Here is an 8807-nt window from a genome sequence, read left to right on the forward strand (position 1 = left end):
TCGCCAGCTGCCGTCGCTTATCGCTGATTTGCTTTGCCATTTTTGTGGGCAAATGCCTGGCGATGAGCTTGTTGATGAACCTCTCATTTTTATACCTCTGTTCCAAATCAATCAATAGAGCCGTCTCCTCTTCAGACCAACAGCTCCTGTGCATACCTTTCATCCCTTTGCCCTTCGGACGAGCTTGCTCAATACGCTCCAGATTCCTAACTTGTGGGTGCACAAGTCTTTTGTGCTGCGAGAGGCCGCTCTTCGTCTTGAACACTCTTCCGCATTCCTCACACCTCTCATTCACATCCTCCAGTCCATTCCCCTCTTCAGTTTCCAATCGGGCCCCTTGGCACCTTGGGAAGTGGCAGGCAATGCTATGATGTTTTTCATTGGTTCTCCCGCACCGGGAGCACTGGAACAACATTCTTTGCCGACCGTGGGCTCTCCGCAGATGTTCAATTAGTGCCGCCATCTTCCCCGTCCTGGTGCCACAGCAAGGACATGCTGGATGCTGCTCCGGGACCTTTACAACGGGTGTGCTCACATCCGTTGTGGCCGGCCCCCTGGCACCAAGAATCGGGCTTGTCACAGTAAGAGGAGAGATTGCGAGCCTCGAGGGAGTCACTGGTACATCGCCTTCCTCCTCCCGCTCCTGTCGGACTGATATTCCAGCTCCGACATTCGTGGGCGATTCGGCAGATGGCAGCGCCTCGTAAACCTCAGGCAGGTCTTTTACGCAATCAGAAAAGGAGGGGAGATCTCTCTCCCTCTCCCTGTCATAAGCCGAGTTAAAAAAGGTCAAATTTTGCGTCAGGTGGACCCCATCACTCAATGTTATCACTGCAGGCTGCGGCACTGCAGGCTCCGGGAAGATCTCTCCCGTTTGGGTTCCCACCGAAATGAAATTCACAACCCACTTGGCGTTGGAAAACATGTCTGCGGGGGTTCAGATACACCCAGAAGAACCAATCCCTCAAGTTCGACTGGTGCGCCTTTGGAAATGAGCCCTCAGGCAAAGAGCTTTGGACACGCAAATCAGATAACCTGCGGTCGAGAATTTGCGTCGCCTAGAATACTATTGATTGGACGGTGAACTCAATCAATAGGGTGGAAGCGGCTATAACGCACTATTCACTGGGGCAGAGGCCAGCTCGGTTACCCAAATAATGGGCATCTGGCAGGACCACGGGGAGGTGTGGCCTCTGCAGCTAAGCCCAGTTAGTAACTACGGTCCCATTTACAAACCTTTCGGTTTCTTTTCTGGGTTAGTTATAAAGGCGGCCCGTCCACCTGAGTCAAATCCAGTGACAGTCATTTGGGAACTAGATCTTATGTCCCTACGGTACCGCTCTACCACAAGGGAGCGGGCAAGGGCAAAATTCAGCGTTTCCAGAAGACGGAGCAAGCTCTGTCGTCTGAGGGAAGAATTTTGCTCTTGCCATTCCAGAGAAGGACGATGTAATACAAAGAGGCTTTGTAATACAATGAAAAGCTCACACACCCTTACCTTTGCTTGCAAAGATGTGGAGCATATCCACTGAGGACAGGAGAGCTCTTCGCGAGAAGGCCCTCGCCACCCCCTTCATGCAGCTTTGGGAGAGTCCAAGGTCGGCGAGCAATCTTTCATTGCCTTCATACCACTTCCCTCGCGCACCGGTCGGGAAGCCCAGGAACTCCACCTCTCCAGCTCTTGTCATCTCCTTCACTTGCTCCTCTAGATGGCAGTACTTTTGGACTTTTTCTGCCGCTGCGTCGCTCAAGGATGTCATCCTGCTTTCATAGCGTACTGTAAGGTCGACTACTTTCGCCCGGGATCCTTTCACCATTATAAAATCCAGTTTAAGAAACTCGTTGTTTCTGTCTCTGAAGTTGGGTTCAACAAACACTTCCCACTCCAGTCTCTTTGCTTCATTAACCAGCGCTTCACACAAGATGTTGTGCCTTCGGATCCGGGCTTCCTGGGCTGCAGGACAGTATCCAATAATATGGGAGCAAGTTCCCCATTCTGCAGAACAATGCCTGCAACTCTTCAATGCTTCTGGCCCCAGCCCGTGCGCCAAATACTCCCTGGTGGGATAAACATTGGCGCGTAGCTGGATAGCCATCAACAACTTAATGTGAGGAACGCCTCTGAAGTGTATTAGCCAATCATTACTGATGGTGTCATTTTCAAAGTTCTTAATCCCGCAGCCTTGAGATCTTAGATTGGTCCAGTTTTCTAACGCTCATAAGCATAGAGCGCTCGTCGCCTTCCAGAGCTGAGGGGGCAACCACCGAGAATTCGCCACATACAGCTGGAACTTGATCTGCTCTCCCTCCAGCGGCGATCCAGACTTTCCGAAGATCCTCTTGGATCCCTTCTTCTAGGACAACAGTCCTAGTGATGTTATCGCTGGAACGAGCGATCCGCAACAAGCGGCGAGCCTGCAAAGATGGAATCTGACTTGCAAGGCGGGTTAACCCCAAACCGCCATCTCTATTGCTGGCGTACAAGAGGGCATCGCATGTGCTGGAAGGTAAATGAAGCCAGCCTTTCACTGCCGTTCTAATCGCCAGGTCCAGGGAGTGAAGGTATGTGGCATTCGCACCAGCATGATCTGCTGCATGTAGCAGTCGAGGGATGGCATATGTCTTCAAGATCTCTGCCTTCCGAAGTGGCTTTAAAGGGGCTTTCCCTATGTTCTCTACCCATAAAACCAGCTTCTCACGTAGCTCCGGGCGGGCGAGACCGATCCACGGGTCCACCCCAAGGCCCAAATATCTCTCAGAGCTACCGGGCTCAATCATCTCCAGTTGAGCGCCATCAATCTTCCACGGATCACAGTCGTTAATGACATAAGAATCTTTCGTGGGCCTGATGAAGAATCCGTGGCATTTGGAAGCGTTGACTTTCAGCCTGGTAAGGTGGCAAAACTCTTCCACCACTTCAATGTTACTCTGCATATTCTCCCAGGAGTCACTCAATAGGACCAGATCGTCTGCGAAAGCTAACGATGTTACGGAGCTGTCCCCATATTTAAATCCTCTCCCCATGTCTTCCAACTTGCATAACAAGGGATCTATTGATAGATCGAACAGAAGCGGGGACATTGGATCTCCTTGCTTTACCCCGGTGAGGATGTTAATCTTTTCAGAACAGGTATTTATTCCAACTTCGATCCGTGTGACACTCTCCTTATACATTTCTGCGATGCTGTCACAAATGTGACTATCCACGCCCTTCTGACGCAAGACCTGGAAGATGTGCAGATGTTGGACCGAGTCAAAAGCCTTTGCTAGGTCCACGAAGACAACCCCCAATGCCTTGTGCTTTTGCTTGGCATGCTTGGCTAGCATTTGGAGGAGCGTCAGATTTTCCGTACAGCTGGGAGATGATATAAACCCCCTTTGACGGCCATTAATCGGGCATGCGCGCTGCAGCCGTGCTGCTAAGATCCGTGAAAATAGGCGTAAAATAATCGACCCGATGGCGATGGGTCGCCAGTTGTTAATATCCTCTATTTTTGCCGGATCAGAGGATTTCAGAATTAGGACTGTTCTACATTCTTTCACCCAGTCTGGGATCTTCCCGGCCAAGAGCCATAGATTGAACATCTCGGCCAATTGGCTGCCGTGGGGATCCATCTTGATAATGTCCCGCACCGACACGCCGTCCGGACCGGGGGCAGAGACTTTATTCATCTCCGCCAGATTTTTCGTGACCTCCGCCGGGGAGATCATAGACTTGAACGTAGAATTATCCGTCATTCCTACACTCCGGAAGGTACCCAGGCCACCGAAAGGCTTTCCTCCTCCCACTTCTTTTGGAAGGAGCTATACAGTTCCTCCATCGGAAGGGGGCACGGTAGTGCTTCGATGTTATCAAGGATGATACCAGCAAGCTTTCTTCGATCCAGATCGAATAACTTCTGGTATCTGAGGTAAAAGCCCTTCTTCACCACCCTGCGCTTCATCCACCGTCTTTCGTCTCCCACAGGGACCGTCCTGGTCTGGTGCCTCCTACGTTTTTTCAGCTTCACAGCTAGAACATGCCCAGCCAGCTGTGAAAGACACTGCTCCAATGCCTTCAAGACGATCTCTCTGCTGTCTTGGACACCCTCCAGAATCTTTTTGCGTGCTTCCTTCCAGGCCGAAGACTGGGAACCTGAATTAATAGCTTCAGCAACATATCTCCTGTATTCTTTCTTAACAAACTGAACCTCTGTACTCTCCACCGGTACATCCCCTGGGGCAGTCTTCTCAGGCGACGTTGTTGTTTTCATAGTCGCCAGCTGCCGTCGCTTATCGCTGATTTGCTTTGCCATTTTTGTGGGCAAATGCCTGGCGATGAGCTTGTTGATGAACCTCTCATTTTTATACCTCTGTTCCAAATCAATCAATAGAGCCGTCTCCTCTTCAGACCAACAGCTCCTGTGCATACCTTTCATCCCTTTGCCCTTCGGACGAGCTTGCTCAATACGCTCCAGATTCCTAACTTGTGGGTGCACAAGTCTTTTGTGCTGCGAGAGGCCGCTCTTCGTCTTGAACACTCTTCCGCATTCCTCACACCTCTCATTCACATCCTCCAGTCCATTCCCCTCTTCAGTTTCCAATCGGGCCCTTGGCACCTTGGGAAGTGGCAGGCAATGCTATGATGTTTTTCATTGGTTCTCCCGCACCGGGAGCACTGGAACAACATTCTTTGCCGACCGTGGGCTCTCCGCAGATGTTCAATTAGTGCCGCCATCTTCCCCGTCCTGGTGCCACAGCAAGGACATGCTGGATGCTGCTCCGGGACCTTTACAACGGGTGTGCTCACATCCGTTGTGGCCGGCCCCCTGGCACCAAGAATCGGGCTTGTCACAGTAAGAGGAGAGATTGCGAGCCTCGAGGGAGTCACTGGTACATCGCCTTCCTCCTCCCGCTCCTGTCGGACTGATATTCCAGCTCCGACATTCGTGGGCGATTCGGCAGATGGCAGCGCCTCGTAAACCTCAGGCAGGTCTTTTACGCAATCAGAAAAGGAGGGGAGATCTCTCTCCCCTCTCCCTGTCATAAGCCGAGTTAAAAAAGGTCAAATTTTGCGTCAGGTGGACCCCATCACTCAATGTTATCACTGCAGGCTGCGGCACTGCAGGCTCCGGGAAGATCTCTCCCGTTTGGGTTCCCACCGAAATGAAATTCACAACCCACTTGGCGTTGGAAAACATGTCTGCGGGGGTTCAGATACACCCAGAAGAACCAATCCCTCAAGTTCGACTGGTGCGCCTTTGGAAATGAGCCTCAGGCAAAGAGCTTTGGACACGCAAATCAGATAACCTGCGGTCGAGAATTTGCGTCGCCTAGAATACTATTGATTGGACGGTGAACTCAATCAATAGGGTGGAAGCGGCTATAACGCACTATTCACTGGGGCAGAGGCCAGCTCGGTTACCCAAATAATGGGCATCTGGCAGGACCACGGGGAGGTGTGGCCTCTGCAGCTAAGCCCAGTTAGTAACTACGGTCCCATTTACAAACCTTTCGGTTTCTTTTCTGGGTTAGTTATAAAGGCGCCCGTCCACCTGAGTCAAATCCAGTGACAGTCATTTGGGAACTAGATCTTATGTCCCTACGGTACCGCTCTACCACAAGGGAGCGGGCAAGGGCAAAATTCAGCGTTTCCAGAAGACGGAGCAAGCTCTGTCGTCTGAGGGAAGAATTTTGCTCTTGCCATTCCAGAGAAGGACGATGTAATACAAAGAGGCTTTGTAATACAATGAAAAGCTCACACACCCTTACCTTTGCTTGCAAAGATGTGGAGCATATCCACTGAGGACAGGAGAGCTCTTCGCGAGAAGGCCCTCGCCACCCCCTTCATGCAGCTTTGGGAGAGTCCAAGGTCGGCGAGCAATCTTTCATTGCCTTCATACCACTTCCCTCGCGCACCGGTCGGGAAGCCCAGGAACTCCACCTCTCCAGCTCTTGTCATCTCCTTCACTTGCTCCTCTAGATGGCAGTACTTTTGGACTTTTTCTGCCGCTGCGTCGCTCAAGGATGTCATCCTGCTTTCATAGCGTACTGTAAGGTCGACTACTTTCGCCCGGGATCCTTTCACCATTATAAAATCCAGTTTAAGAAACTCGTTGTTTCTGTCTCTGAAGTTGGGTTCAACAAACACTTCCCACTCCAGTCTCTTTGCTTCATTAACCAGCGCTTCACACAAGATGTTGTGCCTTCGGATCCGGGCTTCCTGGGCTGCAGGACAGTATCCAATAATATGGGAGCAAGTTCCCCATTCTGCAGAACAATGCCTGCAACTCTTCAATGCTTCTGGCCCCAGCCCGTGCGCCAAATACTCCCTGGTGGGATAAACATTGGCGCGTAGCTGGATAGCCATCAACAACTTAATGTGAGGAACGCCTCTGAAGTGTATTAGCCAATCATTACTGATGGTGTCATTTTCAAAGTTCTTAATCCGCAGCCTTGAGATCTTAGATTGGTCCAGTTTTCTAACGCTCATAAGCATAGAGCGCTCGTCGCCTTCCAGAGCTGAGGGGGCAACCACCGAGAATTCGCCACATACAGCTGGAACTTGATCTGCTCTCCCTCCAGCGGCGATCCAGACTTTCCGAAGATCCTCTTGGATCCCTTCTTCTAGGACAACAGTCCTAGTGATGTTATCGCTGGAACGAGCGATCCGCAACAAGCGGCGAGCCTGCAAAGATGGAATCTGACTTGCAAGGCGGGTTAACCCCAAACCGCCATCTCTATTGCTGGCGTACAAGAGGGCATCGCATGTGCTGGAAGGTAAATGAAGCCAGCCTTTCACTGCCGTTCTAATCGCCAGGTCCAGGGAGTGAAGGTATGTGGCATTCGCACCAGCATGATCTGCTGCATGTAGCAGTCGAGGGATGGCATATGTCTTCAAGATCTCTGCCTTCCGAAGTGGCTTTAAAGGGGCTTTCCCTATGTTCTCTACCCATAAAACCAGCTTCTCACGTAGCTCCGGGCGGGCGAGACCGATCCACGGGTCCACCCCAAGGCCCAAATATCTCTCAGAGCTACCGGGCTCAATCATCTCCAGTTGAGCGCCATCAATCTTCCACGGATCACAGTCGTTAATGACATAAGAATCTTTCGTGGGCCTGATGAAGAATCCGTGGCATTTGGAAGCGTTGACTTTCAGCCTGGTAAGGTGGCAAAACTCTTCCACCACTTCAATGTTACTCTGCATATTCTCCCAGGAGTCACTCAATAGGACCAGATCGTCTGCGAAAGCTAACGATGTTACGGAGCTGTCCCCATATTTAAATCCTCTCCCCATGTCTTCCAACTTGCATAACAAGGGATCTATTGATAGATCGAACAGAAGCGGGGACATTGGATCTCCTTGCTTTACCCCGGTGAGGATGTTAATCTTTTCAGAACAGGTATTCCCAACTTCGATCCGTGTGACACTCTCCTTATACATTTCTGCGATGCTGTCACAAATGTGACTATCCACGCCCTTCTGACGCAAGACCTGGAAGATGTGCAGATGTTGGACCGAGTCAAAAGCCTTTGCTAGGTCCACGAAGACAACCCCCAATGCCTTGTGCTTTTGCTTGGCATGCTTGGCTAGCATTTGGAGGAGCGTCAGATTTTCCGTACAGCTGGGAGATGATATAAACCCCCTTTGACGGCCATTAATCGGGCATGCGCGCTGCAGCCGTGCTGCTAAGATCCGTGAAAATAGGCGTAAAATAATCGACCCGATGGCGATGGGTCGCCAGTTGTTAATATCCTCTATTTTTGCCGGATCAGAGGATTTCAGAATTAGGACTGTTCTACATTCTTTCACCCAGTCTGGGATCTTCCCGGCCAAGAGCCATAGATTGAACATCTCGGCCAATTGGCTGCCGTGGGGATCCATCTTGATAATGTCCCGCACCGACACGCCGTCCGGACCGGGGGCAGAGACTTTATTCATCTCCGCCAGATTTTTCGTGACCTCCGCCGGGGAGATCATAGACTTGAACGTAGAATTATCCGTCATTCCTACACTCCGGAAGGTACCCAGGCCACCGAAAGGCTTTCCCTCCTCCCACTTCTTTTGGAAGGAGCTATACAGTTCCTCCATCGGAAGGGGGCACGGTAGTGCTTCGATGTTATCAAGGATGATACCAGCAAGCTTTCTTCGATCCAGATCGAATAACTTCTGGTATCTGAGGTAAAAGCCCTTCTTCACCACCCTGCGCTTCATCCACCGTCTTTCGTCTCCCACAGGGACCGTCCTGGTCTGGTGCCTCCTACGTTTTTTCAGCTTCACAGCTAGAACATGCCCAGCCAGCTGTGAAAGACACTGCTCCAATGCCTTCAAGACGATCTCTCTGCTGTCTTGGACACCCTCCAGAATCTTTTTGCGTGCTTCCTTCCAGGCCGAAGACTGGGAACCTGAATTAATAGCTTCAGCAACATATCTCCTGTATTCTTTCTTAACAAACTGAACCTCTGTACTCTCCACCGGTACATCCCCTGGGGCAGTCTTCTCAGGCGACGTTGTTGTTTTCATAGTCGCCAGCTGCCGTCGCTTATCGCTGATTTGCTTTGCCATTTTTGTGGGCAAATGCCTGGCGATGAGCTTGTTGATGAACCTCTCATTTTTATACCTCTGTTCCAAATCAATCAATAGAGCCGTCTCCTCTTCAGACCAACAGCTCCTGTGCATACCTTTCATCCCTTTGCCCTTCGGACGAGCTTGCTCAATACGCTCCAGATTCCTAACTTGTGGGTGCACAAGTCTTTTGTGCTGCGAGAGGCCGCTCTTCGTCTTGAACACTCTTCCGCATTCCTCACACCTCTCATTCACATCCTCC

This window comes from Rhea pennata, unplaced genomic scaffold (assembly GCF_028389875.1).
Source record: "Rhea pennata isolate bPtePen1 unplaced genomic scaffold, bPtePen1.pri scaffold_46, whole genome shotgun sequence".
NCBI lineage: Eukaryota > Metazoa > Chordata > Aves > Rheiformes > Rheidae > Rhea > Rhea pennata.